This window comes from Lithobates pipiens, unplaced genomic scaffold (assembly GCF_037356315.1).
Source record: "Lithobates pipiens isolate NorthernLeopardFrog02 unplaced genomic scaffold, aLitPip1_a1.2 Scaffold_18, whole genome shotgun sequence".
Taxonomy (NCBI): domain Eukaryota; kingdom Metazoa; phylum Chordata; class Amphibia; order Anura; family Ranidae; genus Lithobates; species Lithobates pipiens.
The window spans coordinates 526,705,918-526,728,078 of record NW_027507758.1 but is presented as its reverse complement, the minus strand read 5'-3'; the positions used below and the strand labels follow the sequence as shown (position 1 = coordinate 526,728,078).

The 22,161-nt window shown below is 41.5% G+C and overlaps 1 protein-coding gene and 1 pseudogene across 1 annotated transcript in view; one reads left to right on the top strand and one right to left on the bottom strand.

Annotated features, from left to right (window-relative positions):
• Positions 1 to 17,614, bottom strand: part of GREB1 (growth regulating estrogen receptor binding 1) — a 233,680-nt gene extending 216,066 nt beyond the window's left edge. Inside the window, exon 1 of the mRNA XM_077488799.1 lies at positions 17,503 to 17,614. The gene's annotated coding sequence lies outside the window, so the exon portion shown is untranslated. The remainder of the gene's footprint in view (positions 1 to 17,502) is intronic.
• On the top strand, positions 6,384 to 6,491 carry LOC143990657 (U2 spliceosomal RNA; annotated as a pseudogene).
• Positions 17,615 to 22,161: the final 4,547 nt, after the last annotated feature.

Below are 22,161 nucleotides of genomic sequence, written 5' to 3'. Positions count from 1 at the left end.
CCATGATTGGAAAATCCGACAACACACATTTGTTGGCAGGAAATTTGAGAACCTGCTAGCCAACATTTGTTGGCAGAAAGTGCGACAACAATTGTCCGATGAAGCATACACACGGTCGGACTTACCGCCAACAACCTCACATTCAACATTTCCCGTCGGAAAGTCCGATCGTGTGTACGGGGCTTTAGGCCTCATGTACATTGCTGCTGGTAAACAGACGTTTAGGAGCAGTTGGGCATTTTTTTCAACTGCTTCTGAACTCTCCTCTATGTTATCTTATCAGTACATGTACACAGGGTTGTTTACAGTCGTTTCTAGGCAGTTGAGTTTAGAGGCTTTTTTTGGAACGCACAAAAAATTGGTTCAGAAGCTGAGTTTAGAGGCATTTCAAGCACCAAAACGCTTCTAAATTTTTTTTTTTTTTTCAAAATAACCATAAAGGAAAAACAGCTGTAAATGAAACTCGGCAACACGCGCAGGCATTTTTCATTTTTGGTTATTTTGAAAAAAAAATTTGTTTTTTTAATAGATAAAAAAAAAAAAAAAAAGTAAACATGGCAAGACACCTCTAAATGCGGCATGTAAACGCAGCAAAATGGGTGATTAAAACGTGGGTTACTATCTGTCAAGTTAATTCGTTAAGGAGAGGTTGTAAAAACATCCCGTGTACATGAAGCCTGAAGCTCGCAGGAGCAGGGCCCTTCTAGCCATCTTGTATTGAATTCATTGTATTGTTGCTGTATTGTCTCCCCTTATATTGTAAAGCGCTGCACAAACTGTTGGCGCTATATAAATCCTGTATAATAATAACTTATTTGTAATATTCAATGCAAACTCTCAATCCATTCATATCTCCATGCTTTATTTTGTTGATAAATCATTTTGAAAAACACCCCCCAGCATTTCTGGCCATGGCCATTTTGAGCTTTCTAAACAAAGGGCCAGTTTACTGTCCTTCAGACTTTAGGGGGGGGCCGGATTGTGCAACTGGAAGTAGAAAAGGTTCCGACATCACTGGGGAAAAAAAAATGCCCCATCTCTGGTGTCAGTGGGAGAAATTGTGCCCCTTCATTGGTGTTGGGGGAAACTGTCCTATCATTGGAGTCATTGGGCCTCATGGTTAGTGTCATTGGGAGAAATGGTGCCCCATCATTGGTGTGATTGGGCCTCATTGTTGGTGTCTTTAGGAGGAATTGGGCCCCATTGTTAGTATCAGTGGATGAAATAGTGCCCCAAGGTTTGGATAAAAGCAAGAAAAGGGCCGCATCTGGCCCCCGGGTCGCAGTTTGGAGACCACTGATCTTGAGTAAGGGCAGGGGACTCATGTAGCATTTACTTATTGGAATTTATCTGCCCTTAGCTTAGACATGCAAGCAGGAGAGGGTGTGTATAGCGGAGAAAACCCCTCCTTCCCTACTGAAGACTCCTGGGATGTATGACATCAATTGCCTAGGCATTGCAACCAAAAAGTTTAAAACAAGTAAATCTGATATAATTGGGTATCAATTTACCAATTCTAGCAGCAAAAGGATTAAAAAATAGTCAAGGTTGATTAAGAGAGTGAAGTACCCCATACCTTTATAATAGCCCTATAAGGCAATGTGCAGTTTGGCAGTTTTATTTGTTTCCCTTTGAGAAAAAGCCATCTTTGTCACCATACCCCAGTGTTCCTGCTTCAAAAGCAATAACCTAACCATCACTGTCCAAGCAATAGAGCAGCATCAAAGGAGCAGCTATGAGGAGGACAGAGTGCAATTCAAATACCTGCAGTTTTGTAGGCAGGCAGTCTACAGACAGGGTGCACAATAGTATAGACACAAGCTTGACACTAGCTGCTTAATTGCCTGAGCCTGGGAACAAAGGATCAAAAAGCAAGTTTACAAAAAGGAAATGAAGGCTGAGATTTCAGCACCTTGGCGTTGAAGGCTTATCACATAACACTTTAAAAGTCAGTCCTTGGCTGGTACAGTCAATTACCAGGACGTAGGAGGAGCACAGTGAATAGGACACAAGGCCGATGTGTCTGCGAATGACAATGATACTTCCCTATTTACGTCTATCAGGAATGTTACTTTTCCAATGGGAGACAGAGAGCTGCAGTGACCTTCAGACAGAGAACACATCACACACAATCGGAGGTAGCGGGCCCATTGACCAGAGGCACTACAACAGGGTTCAATCAAGTGTATGCCATTTTTAGGTGGGCTTAATAAAATCCACGTGACAAACTCTGCAGTCATGGGGTTTTTCCATCTGGCTTCACCATGATGCTTCCCGCTAATGTATAACAAATCATCTAAAATCTAGAGTTTGCAAAATAAGCACTTAAAGTTGAACTCCAAAGAGTTATAAAAGATGCAAATGGATGGCTCGCACTAAAGCAGCGTGGGAAACCTCGCAATCCTTGCGCATTCACCTCATTGCATTCAAATCACACTGTCAGTGCAAACCTAAAGAGGAAGTAAACCATGATGGGTTTACTTCCTCTTTGTCTCCCTGCAAAGGTAAAAGCATAATGGGCTACTATGCATCGCATAGTAGCCCATTATGTGTCACTTACCTGACACAGGAGCCAGCGATGTCACCGATGTTCCCTGTAGCACGGAGCGTCCATCCTCTTCCGGGTATCGCTGCTGTGAGTGGCCGGAGCAGTGATGACGTCACTCCCGCGCATGCACACGGGAGCCACCACTAACGGCATATCACAGATAGCAGCGGCATGCTCAGTACGCCTGCGCGCCGCTGTCTACAACGCATGCACTGTAGACAGCGGTGCCTGTCTTTTTGTAAATATCTCCTAAACCGTGTAGGTTTTGGAGATATTTCTTGGACCTACAGATAAGCCTTAATCTAGGCTTACTTGTAGGTCAAAGTGGTTTGTAAGAGTTTACAACCACTTTAACCCCCCTGACGGTCTTCCCGAGTCTGGCTCGGGGTGGAATTTTTGTACCATTAGCGGTAACCCCGAGCCAGACTCGGGACCGCATCGCTGGATCCAGGAGGAGGTTTATTTACCTTCTCCTTCGGGTCCAGCGTTGTCTCCCCACTGTACGAGCGAGCCGTGCCTCGCTCGATTTATCACGGAGCCGATCTCCGTGCCCTGCGAGCGTTGCGACGCATGGGGACGGAGATCGGCGCCAAATTCAAAAAGTGAAACACACAGTATACATACAGTGTAATGTAATCTTACAGATTACATTGCTGTATGTAAATATTTCACATCCCCTTTGTCCCTAGTGGTCTGCCCAGTGTCCTGCATGCAGATTTATATAATAAAAACTGTTCTTTATGCCTGGAAACTGGAGATTGTCCATAGCAACCAAACTGTCATTTTACATCAAAAATGGTTTTAGACCAGCTAGAAAACAGCGATAATAAATTGTAATCACTTGCAGAATTGAGCGATAGTGATTTGTGGGGAGATCCGTCATCAAATACTGAAAAGTAATGACAGTGACAATTCTGCAACTGAGCAAATTTCAGCGTTTTTGATTTGATTACATTATTGAATAATTTTTATTATTGTTATATTATTATTTGGTATAATTATTTATAGTTATTTATTATATTATAATTTATGATTTCATTTTTCAAACTTTATCATACCCGGGATGTCTGCTAGACTCTGGTTTGGACAGATTTAAGAGAGTTATTCCTAAGAATTACAGGACTACAATATAAAACGCCAAATTTTCATGCAAAATAATGGTACCGCTTTTAGCACCTAAAATCCGAAATAATCGTACCGCCAGGGAGGTTAATAGAACAGTCTACGGAGCTGGATACATGTTACCCAGAATGTTGAGAAATGTTGGGAAATGAGTTATTCCTTTTAAATGTGCATCTACATAGGCTAATGCCTGTGCAGCATAAGCAATTTCCATCCAACCATTCAATAAGCAGCCTGATTAAAACTAAGGGGTTGATTTACTAAAGGCAAAATGTACACTTTGCAGAGTGCAGTTGCACACTGCTGACTTCCATCATCCAATCATGTGCAAGCAAAATGCTGTTTTTTCCCTCCCTTGCATCTGATTGAGTACAGGCATACCCCACTTTTAAGTATGCAATGGGGTTTATTAACTAAAGCTGGAAAGTGGAAAATCAGGCTCACTTCTACATAGAAACCAATGAGCTTCTAACCGCAGCTTGTTCAATTAAAGAGGAAGTAAACCCTGATGAGTTTACTTCCTCTTTCATTCCCTGCAAAGGCAAAGCATAATGGACTACTATGCATCACATAGTAGCCCGTTATGTGTCACTTACCTGACACAGGAGCCAGCGAAGTCACCGCTGTCCCGTGTAGTCCGCCGCATCCATCTTCTCGGTGGGTCTCGCAGCTCCGCCGCTGTCATTCGCGTGGGAGCCGAGACGCGCGGCATTGCGCGGCATCTTCGTTATCGAGGATGCCACGCTCAGCGCGCCTGCGCGCCGCTGTATACGGCGCATGCGCCGTAGACAGCGGTGCCCGTCTTCGTGCAAATATCTCCTAAACCTTATAGGGAGATATTTCTTGGACCTACAGGTAAGCCTTAATCTAGGCTTACCTGTAGGTCAAAGTGGTTTGTAAGGGTTTACAACCACTTTAAGCTTTGGTAATAAACCTGGAAGCTCATTGGTTTCTATGCAGAAGTGAGCCTGATTTTGCACTTTCCAGCTTTCAAGTACACAATGAGGTTTATGTACTAAAGTGGAGTATGCCTGTATTCTTTGCAAAGGGAAGCTTTGCCTCATTTACTAAGCTCTGGAGCCATTGCACTTGCAACTGTATCTTGAAAAGCGCACAGTGTAGTTGCCTTTAGTAAATCAGCCCCTAAGTTCCTCCTCATCCTTGCTTGATTTGGAAAATAATGTAGAGTGAAAAATATTGGCATATGATGACTTCCTACCGTGTAATATACTTTACCTTAGAAGCACTCTTGGCTTGCACCACCATGGTACCGAGCTTAATTCCCACTAAGGACACATTTGTGTTGAAAACCAAGAAAACACCTCCTCCTAAACAAAAGCTATAAGGCCGCGTACACACGCGCGGACTGTTCGCCCAACTTTGTCCGTCCAACAGTTTCGGCAAACAGTCCGCTCAAACTTAGCATGGACGGACATGGCCACACACGACGGACGAACAGTTTGCTGAAACCGTGCGCGATGACGTGAACGGCACGTACGACGGGACGAAAAATACGACGTCCTATACACTGCATTATAGCTTTCGGCGTGAAAATCCTTTCTGAGCATGCGCGCAACTTTGTTTGACGAACAAGCCTACACACGGGCGGACTGTTCGCTCAAACAAGGTTTCAGCGGACAGTTTTTCGGAAATTCCGAAAAACCTTGTCCGTCCAACTGTCCGCTGAAACTGTCCGCTGAAAGCCCACACACGAGCGGACTGTCCGCCCAAACACTGTTCAGCGGACAAAGTTGGGCGAACAGTCCGCCCGTGTGTACGCGGCCTTAGAATTTAACAATGAACCTAGATGAGATTGTCCCTTTTCATGGGGATAACCTGAGTGTGAGATTGTTATCCAATATGGTGTCTGAACTAACCAAAATTAAGGCGTGGAAGATGAAATGGGTGAGGTCAACTTTACCCGGAGAAGTCCGAATTTTCATATTATTCTTCCTGGCTTTCAGGGTTCTTGGAGTCATTCAAGAAAATGTTTTATGGGGCTTGCATTTTATGTATACTTTCACTTTTGGTAGCTTATATGGGGCCAGTACAGAACTTTTTGACAGGATTACAACTCTACTATTTGTGGTAAACCTAAACTTTTTAATCCGCAACCCATCTGAAACTATAGCCCAACGTGCTATGCTACATTACACATACCAAATCATTTGCAGCATTTTGTAGATTTCAATGGCATCTTTTAAGAAATTATTCTTTATGCCTTGTTAAAGGGGGGATTCTTGGCACTTCAATCTCCCAACACTTACCTATATTTAGGCTGGATTCACACCTATGCATTTTTAGTGCTTTTTGCATTTTGCACATTTGCACTACAGAATGTATTCCATAGAAGACCATGTTAAATGGACGGTAGTGCAAATCTGCAAAAAGCACAAAAAATGCATAGGTGTGAATCCAGCCTAAAAGTGGATGTAAACCCCAAAAAATTTATTTTTTTGTCTGGCACAATATAAAGTATGGGATTTCAGATCAGCTGTGCCCAGTCTTGCCACAAAGAGTTAATCCAGCTCTGAGCAATCCTCATATCTTTTTTCAGTGAAATAAAATGGACAAACTGTGAAATCTTTGTCTGTTCTTCCCCCTTGCTGTGAGTGACAGGTGATTTATATATCTCATGCACTAGCCTAAGACATGCATTACTTTTTAATTCCCACCCCCACTCCTTTCTTCTGCTGCTCTGCAAGGATTGGCTGTCGCTCCTCGGCCTTTTCGCTAAGATCAAGTGTAGTATCTGTTCTTATCAGTTGCCAAAGGAGGCGCTGTTCCATCCCTATTCGAGAGGGTTTGGTCAGCACTCTCCGATGGCGTAATTTGCATCTGGAAGGACGGTTTTGGTAGGGGCCACGTCGTGCCGCCCAACAGTTACCTGGGGGCCGATGTATGGTAGAGTCTGAGCCGTCTGGAAGGGTGCTCCTGGTGAGGATGGGTGCTGCTCTTGGTCTGATCCAGAGGGTCGAGTACCTGGCCTTCTGACCTGGATTGGGATGGCTCTAGCCCTGGACAGTCTTTCGGGAATTGGAACGCTTGCTCCTCCTTGATGGGTGGGGAGGAGCGGTCAGTACTTCCCGAATGTAATTAGGTAGGAGTGAGGGAAGCGACGGTGGAGCCTGATGGTCAAGGGCTCTCATCAAGCTTCCTGATCTCCATGCCTTCCTGCCTCGGGTGGGGGCTGCTGTGGTCCGGACTGTGGGTCAGGGCGGTCTTGAAAGCCTTTGGAGTATGTGCTCCTATAGTGGCAGTCCAGGGGTGCCTAAGAATCACTGTGAGTGAGGGTCACATTGATTTTGGGCACCAAGGGCACTGCACCAATAGCACGCTTTTTTAACACCTGCCTCTTGGGCCGGGCCTTTTGGCTGGGACCAGAGGAATTTTTTATTCCTGGCCGGAGGGCCCTGTCATTGTTTTACACAATGGCCATTTTTTTACTCTTCTCACCACTATCCCTTCCCCACTTTTTATTTATTTTAGTGCATGTTTGTCACGTCTTGTTTTGTCACTTTGCACGTTTGCTGTGATAAGTAGGGTCACAGGTCCCAGGGCCTGTCCTGAAAGTCTGGGGAGGGGGTGGACATGGCCTTCTGGCTTAGCTCACCCTCTTCCTTAGGGTTGGGGTCTTCCTTCGGGGGACCCTCACCTAGTATTTGGGTGGGTCTGTCTCAGCAGACCTTCCAAAGAACAGGGTCTGACTGGTTTTGGCCAGGAAGACCAAGTTTTAAGTGTCCTTGTCCCTGTCAGGAGCCTAACGCCCCGGGGGATTCAGGACAAGGCCCTCTGATTTTAGAGGGCTTGTGTACCCGTCTGCACTTTTTTGTGTCACTCTTTATGTGTGTGCACATTTTTTATGCACCGGGTGAGTTTTTGAGTGTGTTTTGCATGCCACAGGCTTTCAAAAAAAAAAAAAAAGAGCAAGGATTGGCTGTTCCACACCTCAGCATGATTTGGCATGCTGAAGTCATGTGGGGACTTTTCTGGGTTTTGACTGGATGTTAGTGATCATAGCAGAAGTTCAGTGTAAGAAATAGACAGGAGAAAATGCATGTTGACAAGGGGAGTGCAGAGGTGGGTGGGGAGTCTACTGACATCCTGACTCCACCCACTGAGCCCTGGAAAACAGACCCACCCACAAAATCTGCATTTTTTCGGGTCTCATAGCAGACAGAGGGGAGACATTTGACAGATAAGTATACATGCAGGAGGCATCTATATCCTTCTAGATAACCCCTATGGCAGTAGTTTAGAAAGGATGAGAGTGGGTTTACATCCACTTTAAGTTGCAGGCGATTTAAAGCCTTATACACTAAAGGCCTGTACAGACAATCAGAAAATTGTACAAAAAAATACAGATTTCAAAGCAATCATACGATAATCTGATCGTTAGTACACAGCTTTCGTCTGAAATTTTCCAATGGGACAAGCATGAAGTTTACCAGATCGTACAATTTCATTTAATCAGTACCGTTTTCACCCATAAATACATTAGAAATACAATACAGTACATTACATCACTTACAATTTTTTATTCTGTTGTACGAGAATTTTTGTACTTTAGTAACCTCTTCATTTTCGATATGGAGACTAGCATGCAAAACGAAACATTCGTCTGATAATCTCATCATGTGTACTAGGCTTTAGGCAACATACTGATCTGAGCCAGCAATTAGAGTATCTAGGTGTATAACAAACAGAACAATAGGCGTAAATTCCTACATTTACAGAGGACTAACGCTAGCCATACACTGTTTTCAGCAGGCAGAACAAAAGCACCTGCTGTGTGGCTGCGGCTGCTTATCAAGAAAAATCTTCCATTCCAACATGTCCTTCAGCAGTTTAGGCCTGGTTCACACTTAGGCTGGACCTATGCATTTTTAGTGCTTTTTGCATTTTGCAGATTTGCACTACAGTCCATTTACCATAGTTTCCTATGGAACATGTTCTGTATTGCAAATCTGCAAATCTGCACTAAAAATTCATAGGTGTGAATCCAGCCTTATGCAGGTTGTAGTTTACATGTTCCGGGTGCATTTTGTGTTTTTTCAATACACATTTTTGATCTATTGAAGTCTAAGGAACCAAAAGCCAGAAAAAAGTCCCTGGCCCTTTCCATAAAATGCACAGATGTGAATGTGACCCATAGGAAACCATGTTAAATGGACTGTAGAATGTTTCTGCAAAACTGAAAATGCACAAAAAAATGCATAGGTGTGAACCAGGCCTTAAAGCTAGCCATACACCTTCATATTTCTCTGAACGAGAGTAACCAATCTACTCCTTCAACCATGCCATGTTTCAACCATATTTCAGGTACAGCTGCAATCATTTCAAGAAATGTAAAAGGTCAACCACACACGGCACAGTTTCACAAGCAATATGATTGATCTAAAACAAGGGTCTCCAAACTTTGTAAACAAAGGGCCGGTTTACTGTCCTTCAGACTTTACGGGGTTGAATTGGCCAGTGGAAGTAGAAAATACCCAAGCGCCAGTGGGAGTAAAAAAATTACAGAGTGCCTGTGGAAGGAGGAATAGAGCTCCATTGTTTATAATAGTGGGAGGAATTATGCTCAGTTGCTGGTGTCAAAAAGAAAAATGGAAAAATGCCACATGGTTGGTGTCAGTGAGAGGAATAGTTCCAGGGGCCGACTGACCATTGGGCCACTCGGGCACTGCCCGAGGGCCCCGAGCCACTAGGGGGCCCCATCAGGGTTTCCAGCCTCAGTAAAACCAGGGACAGTATATAAAAATCTGTGTTTTTTTTACATCTGTCTCTGAAATGTCCCTTACTGACATCCTTTTGGTCTAAAATTCCTGAGATTATACCTGCCCCACCTCTCCAGTACCTTCTCAGCCAATAGAAACATGTCGGTGTATACTGTGTGCACATGTATGTGTATACTGTGTGTGTATACTGTGTGGTCCCATAATCTCAGATTGCATGGGGGCCCCATAATCTCCTATTGCCCGGGGGACCCATGAGCTGTCAGTCCACCCCTGAATAGTTCCCCACTATTGGTGTCAGTGGGAGGAATAGTGCCCAGAGGGCCAGATAGAGAGAAGCAAAGGGTCACATTCGGCCCACAGACCGCAGTTTGGGGACCACTAATCTAAATCCAGGGGAAGTGCACATACATGAAGCTGTAACTATGCCAAAACGAGATGCTGGAGCAACTAAAAATGAGAACTTTGCCCACATGTACTTACTAAAGCTGGCCATGAACTGTAAGATTTCCGTCTGTAATCTTTCTATTCCCTCATCCACACTAAACAGCGTAACTAAAGGAATATCCCGTGCCAGCTATTTTATTCTGAAAGCTGGCACCGGGGATTGTCAGAATACCCAATCAGGGGCTGTATGTTGCTGGATGCAGTTGCTGTTCGGCTTACAATTTTCTACTCAACAATTTTCATTATGAGCTGACCAAAATTTGCTTTGTGTACGGCTAGCCTAAGCAACCACAACCATTAGCGTGTCTATGAAATGTAGGCATAGGGCTGTACACTATTAGACAAACAACAGTGGCATTTAATCTTACTTTGGCATCAACATTTTGATAAGCTTAATCATACACAGAATACTACAAGTTTCAAAATGTGTTGGATAACAGAAATGTGATGTGAATCTATAAAAGCATGACCAGGGTGGATTTCATTTAAATCATGAATTAAATCACTAGTAAAAAGGCTTGATTTAAATCAACTCTATTTAATCGCTTCCCGACCAGTGCACACCGATGTATGCCGGATGGCACGGACAGGCAAATGGGCATACAGGTATGTCCCTTTGAATTTGCCACCGTGCCATCGCGTGCGTGCCCCCGCGGACTCGATCACCATGGGGATACCCGCGATCGTCTCACGGGGAGGAAGAACAGGAGATGCCTAGCAACAAGTGACACTGATCTCTGCTCCATGTGATTGGAGCAGAGATCAGTGATCTGTACAACACAGCCACGCCCCGCACAGTTAGAAACACGCCCCTAGGACACACTTAACCCCTACACGGCCACCCCCTGGTTAACCCCTTCACTGCCAGTGTAATTTACACAGGAATTTGTATAGCACTGATTGCTGTATAAATGACAATGGTCTCAAAAATGTGTCAAAAATGTCCGATGTGTCCGCCATAATGTCGCAGTCACAATAAAAATCGCTAATCGCGCCATTACTAGTAAAATAAAAAAAATAAAAAAATCATGTAAAACTATCCCCTACTTTGTAAGCGCTATAACTTTTGCGCAAACAAATCAATAATCGTTTATTGCAATATTTTTTACCAAAAATATGTAGAAGAATACGTATCGGCCTAAACTGGGGGAAAAAAAGCTATTTTATATATTTTTGGGGGATATTTATTATAGCAAAAAGTAAAAAATAATGAATTTTTTTCAAAATTGTCGCTTTTTTTGTTTATAGCGCAAAAAATTAAAAATGCAGAGGTGATCAAATACCACCAAAAGAAATCTCTATTTGTGGGAAAAAAGGATGTCAATTTTGTTTGGGAGTCACGTTGCATGACCACAATTGTCAGTTGTCATTTAACCACTTGCTTACTGGGCACTTAAACACCCTTCCTGCCCAGACCAATTTTCAGCTTTCGGTGCGCTCACATTTTGAATGACAATTACTCAGTCATGCAACACAAATTTTTTCCCACAAATAGAGCTTTCTTTTGGTGGTATTTGATCACCTCTGGGGTTTTTATTTTTTGCGCTATAAATGAAAAAAGACCAAAAATTTTGAAAAAAAAACGCATTTTCTTTGTTTCTGTGACAGAATTTTCTTCATAAATTTTGGCCACTATTTATACTGCTACATATCTTTGGTAAAAATAACCCAAATTAGTGGATATTATTTGGTCTTTGTGAAAGTTAGAGTCTACAAGCTGTGGTGCGAATCGCACAAAATTGATCATATCTGATGTACTGGTGGCCTATCTCGCTTCTTGTGACCCCAACAAGCCAGGAAAGTACAAATATCCCCCAAATTACCCCTTTTTGGAAAGTAGACATTCCAAGGTATTTAGTAAGAGGCATGGTGAGCTTTTTGATGTTGTAATTTTTTTCCCACAATTCTTTGCAAAATTAAGATTTTTCATTTTTTTTATTTTTTTCCACAAAATTGTCCTTGTAATAGGTTATTTCTCTCACATGGCATGTGCATACCACAAATGACACCCCCAAAAAAATTCTGATGCTCCTCCTGAGTATAACAATACCACATGTGTGGGACTTTTTCATAGCCTGGCCACATAGAGAGGCCCAACATGCAGGGAGCGCCGTCACGTGTTCTAGGAGCATAAATTACACATCTAACTTGTTGACTATTTATTACACTTTTGAAGGCCCTGGAGCACCAGGACAATGACACGTGACACTGATGACAGATGGCATTGATACATGGCAATGATGACACTTATACGTGGCACTGATCACACGTGGCACTGATGACAGATGGCACTAATATGTGGCACTGATGACAGATGACACTTATACGTGGCACTGATGACACGTGGCACTGATAACACGTGGCACTAATACGTGACACTGATGACACGTGGCACTAATACGTGGCACTGATGACAGATGGCACTAATACGTGCCACTGATGACAGATGGCACTAATACGTGGCACTGATGACGCGTGGCACTGATGACGCATGACACTGATGACAGATGGCACTGATAAATGGCATTGATGACACGTGACACTGACAACAGATGGCACGTGACACTGACAGGTGGCACTGATGACAAATGGCACTGATACGTGGCACTGATGACAGATGGCACTATGTGGCACTGATGACACGTGGCACTGATGACAGATGGCACTGGGGACAAATGGCACTGACAACAGGTGGCACTGGGGACAGATAGCACTAACAGGTGGCACTGGGGGCAGGTAGCACTGGGGTGGATGGCACTGGGGCGGATGGCACTGGGGCAGGATGGCACTGGGGCAGGATGGCACTTTTTTTAACTTTTTTTTTACACTTACGGCCGCTGCAGGCATTCATCTCTCCCCTCTCACACGCTGTCTGTGTGAGGAGGGAGAGCGGCGCTGAGAGATGATCTCATATGTTTACATATGAGATCATCTCACATTGGACACGCCGATCGCGCTGTAAACAGCCGCTGTGATTGGCTGTTTACAGCGATCTGTGTTTGCCTGTCTCCGGGGGACACGGCAAACACATAACTTCCCCGATGCACGCCTGCGGCGGCGCGAATTGTGGAAGTAAACAACAGGACGTCCAGGGACGGCCTCCCGGACGAAAGCGCCCGCTCTACAACCGTCATTCGGCTATAGGGCGGGCGGGAAGAGGTTAAAGCAACGCCAGCAAAATGGTCCGGTCTGAAAGTGGTTAAATCAATTTTAAAGCGCAACTGTCAACTCTGTCCCGCAGCAGCTCCTCCTCTGATCTGCTGTTGACTCACCTACAGCCCCATTCACTTTAATGGGATGGCTGTTGATGCGACCGTGATACAACAAGGCGAGGGACATGGTGGCAGTAGGTGAGTGGATGCATGCTAACAGGCGCTGCCATGATGGATCTGAAATGACAGGTGCTCTTTAAATGTAAGGCGTTATTCCTCCTGGTAGTTAGAATCTTTAATACTTGCAAACAAAATGAAGATTTCCTATTAAACTGATTCAATCATACAGTTTGTAGTGTACATAGATTTGCAAAATAATGGGAATAAGGAATATTCCTGAACTTTGTTTTATCTGTGAAATTGTGTGAATGCATCAATGCAGTGCATTTTATCTCAGCTTGCAGAGCTTGGATTCATAGAATGAGTTTACCAAAAAATGTAAATATTGCAGAATATAGAGCTTCACGCTACATAACTAAGTTTCATTCCATACTGAATAAACTAAATTATGAATGTGTCTTAAATATAAAACTATCTTTAGATCAATTTTTACTTCAAAAGCATTTTATTAAAATAAATTTGGTAAAAAAAACAAAAAAAACAAAAAAAAGATTTAAATCAAAAAATCTGCCTTTTTTTAATTTTGCAAACAAAAACATTGATTTATATCCACCCAGTCACACACACACACACATTACTACATGCCTTAAGGAGTAATAGGAATCAGAACAGGTCTCTTCTTTCCTGTTCCCTTCCCAGACTTCTGTTATATTTAGGAAGACTCCCAGTGTGTCATCCTATTGATGGCTACCAGCATGAATGCAGAGATCTCCAGCTAGACAGACTGTCATTAGGGTTATAAAACCAACTTTCACATTCCACTAGCTAAATAACAACAGTCCCTGGACACAGGAGACATAAAACAATCTAAAAGCCTACAGATAAACCACAGCTGGTTTTCTTAGCCCTGTGTATTGCTGGTGACAACATTAGAGCTAACAGAACTGCAAAACTGTGTCAGACCCGACACATGTCGACCGAGTTTCCCAAGTATGCTGTAATCCCCCGTTCATTTACTGATCAGAATGGTAAAAAGTATTCTGGAAAACACAGGGGTTGATTTTCTAAATGCAAATAGAGTGTGGACTTTGCAGGTGCACTTGCAGTGAGGTTCGTAAATTAGGGGAAGCTCTGCTGCATCTAAAGGTTAGTAAATGAGGGGAAGCTCTGCTGTGTCTTGGGTTAGTAAATAAGGGGAAGCTCTGCTGACTTCATTATTTAGTCATGTGCGAGCAAAAATGCTTTTTTTTTTTATTCCTTGCATTCTTTGCTTGGTATTCTTTGCAAAGTGAAGCTTCACCTTATTTACTAAGCTCTGGCCCAAATGTCCTTGCAGAGTACAACTGTGCTTGCAAAGTGCACAGTCTATTGCCTTAAGGCCTGGTTCACACCTACATGCATACCCCACTTTTAAGTACACAATGGGGTTTATTTACTAAAGCTGAAAAGTGCAAAATCAGGCTCACTTCTGCATAGAAACCAATGAGCTTCTAAACCCAGCTTGTTCAGTTAAGCTTTGGTAATAAATACCTGGAAACTCATTGGTTTCTATGCAGAAGTGAGCCTGATTTTGCACTTTCCACCTTTAGTAAATAAACCCCATTGTGTACTTAAAAGTGGGGTATGCCTGTATACAGGTTGCAGTTTGCATATTCCAGGTGCGTTTTCCGTTTTTCAATACACATTTTTCATCCATTGAAGTCTATGGAACTAAAAACCAGAAATAAGTCCCTGGCTCTTTCCATAAAATGCAAAGATGTGAACATGACCCATAGGAAACCATGTTAAATATACCGTAGTGTATTTCTGCAAAACTAAAAAGCACACAAAAAAATGCATAGGTGTGAACCAGGTCTTAGTAAGTCTACCCCACTGCCTAGCATTGCCTGCTACCCTGTTTCCCCTAAAATAAGACCTAGCATGAGTGTCGGTGATGGCTGCAATATAAGCCCTAACCCCCAAATAAACCCCACCCTCTTTCCCCAAAAATAAGCCCTACCCTGAGAATAAGACATAGAAGGACTTTAACTAGGGCTTATTTGGGGGGTAGGGCTTATATTGCAGCCATCGTCGACAATCACGCTAGGTCTTATTTTAGGGGAAACAGGGTATATAAACATGGAAAAGAAAATATTATAACATTGACACTAGTAAAGAGCGTGATATTTTACAATTATACATTCTGACAGCCACTAAAGACTTTTTATTATTTTTTTCTCCAAATATGCAAATAATGTAAACTATAATGAAATATTGGTAGTGCCATGAATGAAAGGTAGATTACATTGTTCAGTTTATGTATATCATCAGCAATTCTTTACTGATCTTAGTTTGTTTTCCTTGTTATAATTTTATATATACTGTATGTACATACATACATATACAGAGAGCGAGAGAAGCATAACAATACTATTATCTTTGTTTTATCATTATTATTATGATTGTTATTATTATATTATTTAGCTTTTGAATAGGCTTATCAAAAGTAACTTACTACTCATCTTTGTTTGTTTTACTTGGTATAATTGTACAGTTTTGTAGATTTAAGTGATTGTAAAGGTTCACTTTTTTTTTTTTTTTTAAATGACAAACATGTCATACTTACCTCCACTGTGCAGCTCGTTTTGCACAGAGTGGCCCCGAACACCAATTTCTGGGGTCCCTGGGCGGCTCTCGCAGCTCCTCCTCTTATCAGCTATCCCCCTAGGAGGAGCACTCTCTCGAGGGGGTTACCTTGCAGCCTCGCTCCCGAGTCCAGCATTTGCGTCCATAGATATAAACGCAGCTCCCAGCATCACGTCATTGGATTTGTTGACAGCAGTGGGAGCCAATGGCTGCACTGCTATCAATCTATCCAAACAAGAGCCGAGAATCCCGGGTAAAGGAAGAACACGTTTCCGCTTGGTAAAATTCCAGGGCTCAGGTAAGTAAAATGGGGGGGCTAGGGGGCCGGTGACTGCCAGGCGTTAGGATGCATTGAGGTGAAAAAACATGAGGGTTTACAACCCCTTTAATCTGTGCAAGCAAGATAATAAAAATGACAACAATAATAATAACAATAATAGTAATAGCAGTAACATAAGATATATATATATATATATATATATATATATATATAAAAGACACTCCGCACATCAGCAGCAGATTAATCATAATCTTTTCCTATTTAATATTTTCAAGTTATACTACCGATCATACATACAATTTAAATCTAAGGTAGACTTTTGATTAGCTAAGATTGGTATTTATCTGCTGCATGGTTATGTTTTGTTTTTATCTTTAACTATACAATTTTATGGTGTCATTTATGACAAGTAACATACGTTCCTGTAATATTATTATCTTAATGTAACAATGTAAAACTTTTCTCTTCACACATTTTATTCAATGTTTTCTGACAATCTTTAATAAAATACTTGAGCATGAAAAATAAAAAGACACTCAATATATTTACCCGCATTATATATTGCATATATTTGCCTAGAAGTTATATATATGTGTGTGTGTGTGTGCGTGTGAGTGCGCGTGCGCGTGCGTGTGCATAAATATATTATATATATATACATACACACACACACACATATATATATTTTTTTTAATATATTGTAAAGCACTGCGTAAACTGTTGGCGCTATATAAATCCAGTATAATAATATATATATATATATATATATATATATATATATATATATATATATATATATAATACACACATATATATTATACATACACACATAATTTTTTGTATATTTTTATATATTGCTAGTAGTGTATGTTTATTGTACACTCTGCAGTAAAGTGCTATGATTACGCTATTTTAAAAATTATTTAAAAGAATATTATTTACAAAACAAAAAATGAAGTTCACATTTAATATATATATATATATATATATATATATATATATATATATATATATATATATATATATATATATATATATATATATATATATATAAAACAAAAAGAAATAGCTACGTAATTCTAAAATTGTTAAGGGTGAATATGATGACAAGCTGTGACAACAGTGACATTATTCATACAACTTTTGTTAACACCTCTATCACCACATTTAGAAAGTGTGGGCTTTGTTAAAAGTTCTGATTGGCCAGCAGCGCACAGAAGGCAGCGGTTACTTGTTAACCAATTACTGTACATATTTTCCCCAGCACTTTGTCCATAGAAGAGTGGTGATCACTGCAATGGGTAATTTTATGAAATGACTAGCAGTCCACTTAGTAATAACTCCTTTAGCCCTGCAGGCTGCTACCAGCACAAACATGCTGAACCATTGCACAGGGCAGAGACTTTCGCCATTGCAGTGATCTGGACACAATACACCTGATAGCTCTCCTATAATAATATGAAGTGCACTCACCTTTGGGGTCTCCTCTGCTAGTCTGGCTCCTCAGTAGAAGGACAGGGTGCTCAGGAGCAAAGTTTACAGTGCTGGCCAGAGAGCCCCTGGAAGGCTCATAGATGCTGCAATGTGAAAGCCTCCTGTTGCTGCTGCTCCCCTCCCCCTCCACCCCTCCTGCCCTCTTGCTCCCCCACCTCCTCTAGAACTAGCTGTTCTTGTTTGCTGGGAAAGATGCAGGACTTCTCAGGAGGGGGGGAGTAGAGGAGGAGGGGGTGGGGGATGCTGGACATTAGGGAGAAAGGTGTAGAGAGTGATGAAGGAGGGCTGAGGCCGGGCTGCCCCCAGGGGCAGGCTGAGACCTTCCAGCCAGGGGTCAGGGAGGCAGTGACAGATCCTGGCTAGTCCCATCACAGGCTGACAATAGCTCACAGACCAGAAATGTGCACTAACACATATTCCCACCATTAGGTCAGCCAAGGAAAGAAAAGATCTGACAAGAGGATGTCATGGAAATAAAGAGAAGGAATATAGAATGACCACCTGGCTCCACATTACTAGGGATTACTAGGCTGAACATAGGGGTGCAGATGTCTTATGACAGGTAATGAGACATCTGCCCTTTCTCGGTCATATAGATAGGTCTCTGTGGTCTGCTCTCACTTTCTCTCATTATTTTACCCTGTAATTACACAAATTTTCTAATGACTATCTGATGGTCGGAAGCAAATGTTATTATCTTATGTAAAATCCCCAAAATGCCTAACGTTTGAAAACGATGCTTGAATTGGGAGCATCCCTTGATTAACTCACGACATGTATAGATGCCCCATGGTCAACACTGGAAGTCACAGAGGGCATCCGAAAGAGGGGCACTATGAGGGCACTGCTGGGAGTTAATCTGTGCATAAGTGGTAAGCTGGCCATACATTATACAATTCACTTTAGATTTACCTTCAACAATGTAGTGCAAAGGCCTGCCTGATTGCATACAAATTTAAAGTGTTTATCATTATTATTATCATACGCGATTTATATAGCGCCAACAGTTTATGCAGCACTTTACAATGTATAGGGGGGACAACACAATCAATCAGCCACCCCCACATCAAATCATTCTCTGCAGCTATTACCTTTTGTACCACCACCCCCTCCCTTTAGAATGTAAGCTCTACGATCAGGGCCCTCCTGTACCTTTTGTATTGAACTGTACTGTAATTGTGTTGTCCCCCCCCCCCCCCATTCATTGTAAAGCGCTGCATAAACTTTTGGCGCTATATAAATTGTGTATAATAATAATATAATAATTACAGTACAATACAAAAGGTACAGGAGGGCCCTGCTCATAGAGCTTACATTCTAAAGGGGGGGGGGGTGGTACAAAAGGTAATAGCTGCAGAGATTGATTAGGTTTGACCTCATATGATTTTATTAAATCTAAAGGAGAATTGTATAAGAAGATTTTATAATGTATGGCCAGCCATGGTCCATTCACATAGCAAAGGGCACATAATCACACATGCATTGACATGCTGCGTTACATTTTAAAAAAAAGGTGCTGCTTTTATTATATTATAAAGTTAATATACTAAAGCAAACTATATTCCTCAAATATCGCAATGTAAATCTGGCCCTTTCCTATGTGTAAACTACCTGTAATGTACTTTCATCTGGCATATAACAAAGCTTTTTTTTGTACCATCTTTTGCAGCAAATAAAAATAATTTGTAAAAAAAAGGTGCTACAATATTTTTTCTTTTTTTTTTTTTAAACTTCACCAAGTTATATTTGTAAAGAAAACTTTGTTTGTTTTGACACTTGGGTTTATGCACATTGTGGTGCGCTTACATGCTTTTTCACGTGTTGCAATAAAGAAAAAGTAGGGCATGTTCTATTCTTTTATTAGCACTGGGCAGCGGACATCAGTGCATACATACATTTTTCAATGGGAATACTTTTGGCATGTGTTGAGCAACACATGCCAACCTATCAGATATAATTGGCCCCTAATTTATAAAAAAAAAGAAAAGAAAAAAAAAAAACTTTTTCATAAACTATTCGATTTTAGGCATACATTTAAAATACATCCAGTTAATTTTAGTTAATACATTTCTGTATGTTGCATGTTTTTATGTACTCCAAGAGTTCTGCCCTTAAACTGCCCATATTGTTATTATGTTGAGATCCTTCTGTACTATAACATAATAATACCACATATTTTGAATTCTGTTAGCACAGAAGGCAGCATTGCTTGCTTTTCCAACCACCAAGCCATAAAAAAAGAAAAAAAAAAAAGAAGTGGATCTAATATACACCATCCCGCCTTCTTTACCAAGTTTATTTTACCCATCACTTTGCTCTAGTCCTCGCATATTTAGCTTTTTTTCCATTCTCCTACTAGTCTTTTCATTTCCAGCTTCCATACTATTTTCCACTAGTCCTACCATGATCGGCTTTCAAAACGTTCTCTTCTGGTCTTTGCACCCTCATACACCATATCAGTCTCCCCCTTTTCACCCTCAGTTTGGATACCATTCTTCCCTGGTGCTTGTATCCTAAGTTTTTATATTATTCTCCCCTAGTTCCTGCATCCTTGGCTACCATGTCATTCTCTCCTAGTCTTTGCATCCCAGCTTTTCAGACAGTTCCTCCCAATCCTTGTATCCTCAGCTTCTATACCATTATAAACCCTTTAATCTCCTGTTTGCATACTATTTTTCTCCTTGTCCTTACATCTTAAGCCTCCATACCGGTCTCCCCTGGTTGGTTCTTGTATCCTCAGTTTCCATATCAGTCTCCCCTGGTTTTTGTATCCTGAGGTTCCATGTCCTTCTCCCTTAGTCTCTGAAGCCTTCACTTCCATTGCTTCCCCTGCAGTTTTTCATATTATCAACTTTCTATACAATCTTCCCTGGTAACTGCATCCTCTGCCACTATAGCATTCTGCCCCTGTCCTTGCATCTTTAGCTTCTATACTCTTCACCCTAGCCCTTGTGTCTCCAGTTTCTATGCAATTGTCCCTTCACTCTTGCAGTCTTATGCCCTGAACACACGGTTGGACTTTCTGATGGAAAATGTGCCATTGGATCTTGGTGTCAGAAAATCCTATCGTGTGGGCTCCATCAGACTTTTTCCGTCAGAATTTCCAGCACACAAAGTTTGAGAACAGGATCTAAAATTTTCTGACAACAAAATCTGATTGTTTAAATTCCGATCGTGTGTAGACAATTCTGATGGACAAAGTGCCACGCATGCTCTGAATAAATTACGAGATGAAAGCTATTGGCTACTGACCTCTTTATAGCCCTGTCGTACGTGTTCTACGTTACCGTGTTCTGAACGATTTGATTTTCCGACAACTTTGTGTAACCGTGTGTATGCAAGACAAGTTTGGGCCAAAATCTGTCAGAAAAAATCTGATCGTGTGTACAGGGCATAAGATTCATAATATTCCACTCCTGTCCCTGCATCCCCAGCTTTTATACCATTCTTTTATAGTCCTTGCATCCTTTGCTTCCATAAAAAGTCCCCCTAATCCCCGCATCCTCCGCTTCTACCCAATTCTACCCTAGTCTTTACATCCATTGTTTCCAAACTATTCTTCTCTAGTCCTTTCAGCCACATCTCCTGTATCATTTTCCCCTGGTCCTTGCATCCTTAGTTCCCATTCCATTCTCCCCTGGTCCTTGCATCCTTAGTTTCCATATCATTCTTTCCTAGTCTCTGCATCATTAGCCTCTATAATCTCCTTCCACGGTCCTTATATCTACAACTTACTTTTATTTATTTATTTATTTTAGGTACTTATATTGCGCCGTCAATTTACACAGCGATTTACATATATATTATACATTCACATCAGTCTTCTGTTCCACTTGTTCCTTTATCCTCAGCTTTCATACCATTCTCTCCTAGTCCTTGCATCCTACGCTTCTATACAATTACCCCCTAGCACATACATCTTCAGCTTCCATACCATTTTTTGTAGTCATTGTATCTTCAAGTTTCATACCATTCTCCCCTGGCCTCTGCACCCTCAAATTCTAAACCATCCTCCTCTTGTCATTAAAATACTTGTAATTCTTGAGCAGTGCCTGGTGAAAATGCAAGAAATACTTCTCATCTGCACCCAGTTAGAAAAAAAAAAAAAAAAAGATTAGCTATTTTACTATAGTTTATATAAGAGGTAGTACAAAACAAAGTAGCACCTATCCCTAATACCGATGTTTTAAGCCATGACGGGCTCAAGCTAAGAGCAAAATAGAAGCAGCTCCCTCCTCCTATCAGCATTCTCCTTGCACTGCAGCATACCTGATTGGCTATTTGCGCTACTACTCCTACTCCTTCTCTTAACTCTGCTGTACAGACTGTACAATAGACTACAAGAGGCTGATGTCAAATTCATGTGTTTATATGAACAGGGCCATACTGGGAATAAAAACCAGCCCTGGAAAAAAATTCATACCAGCCCCATAGCATTTTTATACCAGTCCCAACAGCACAACGTCATTATTTTCTTATTCATGAAAGGGAAAACCATGCATTTTAAAGCACATTTGAAGCGTGTATTATATATAGAGAAGACAGATATGAAAGCACATAGGGCTATATATATATATATATATATATATATATATATATATATATATATGCAAATTCCAGTTAATAGTGCTAAAAATC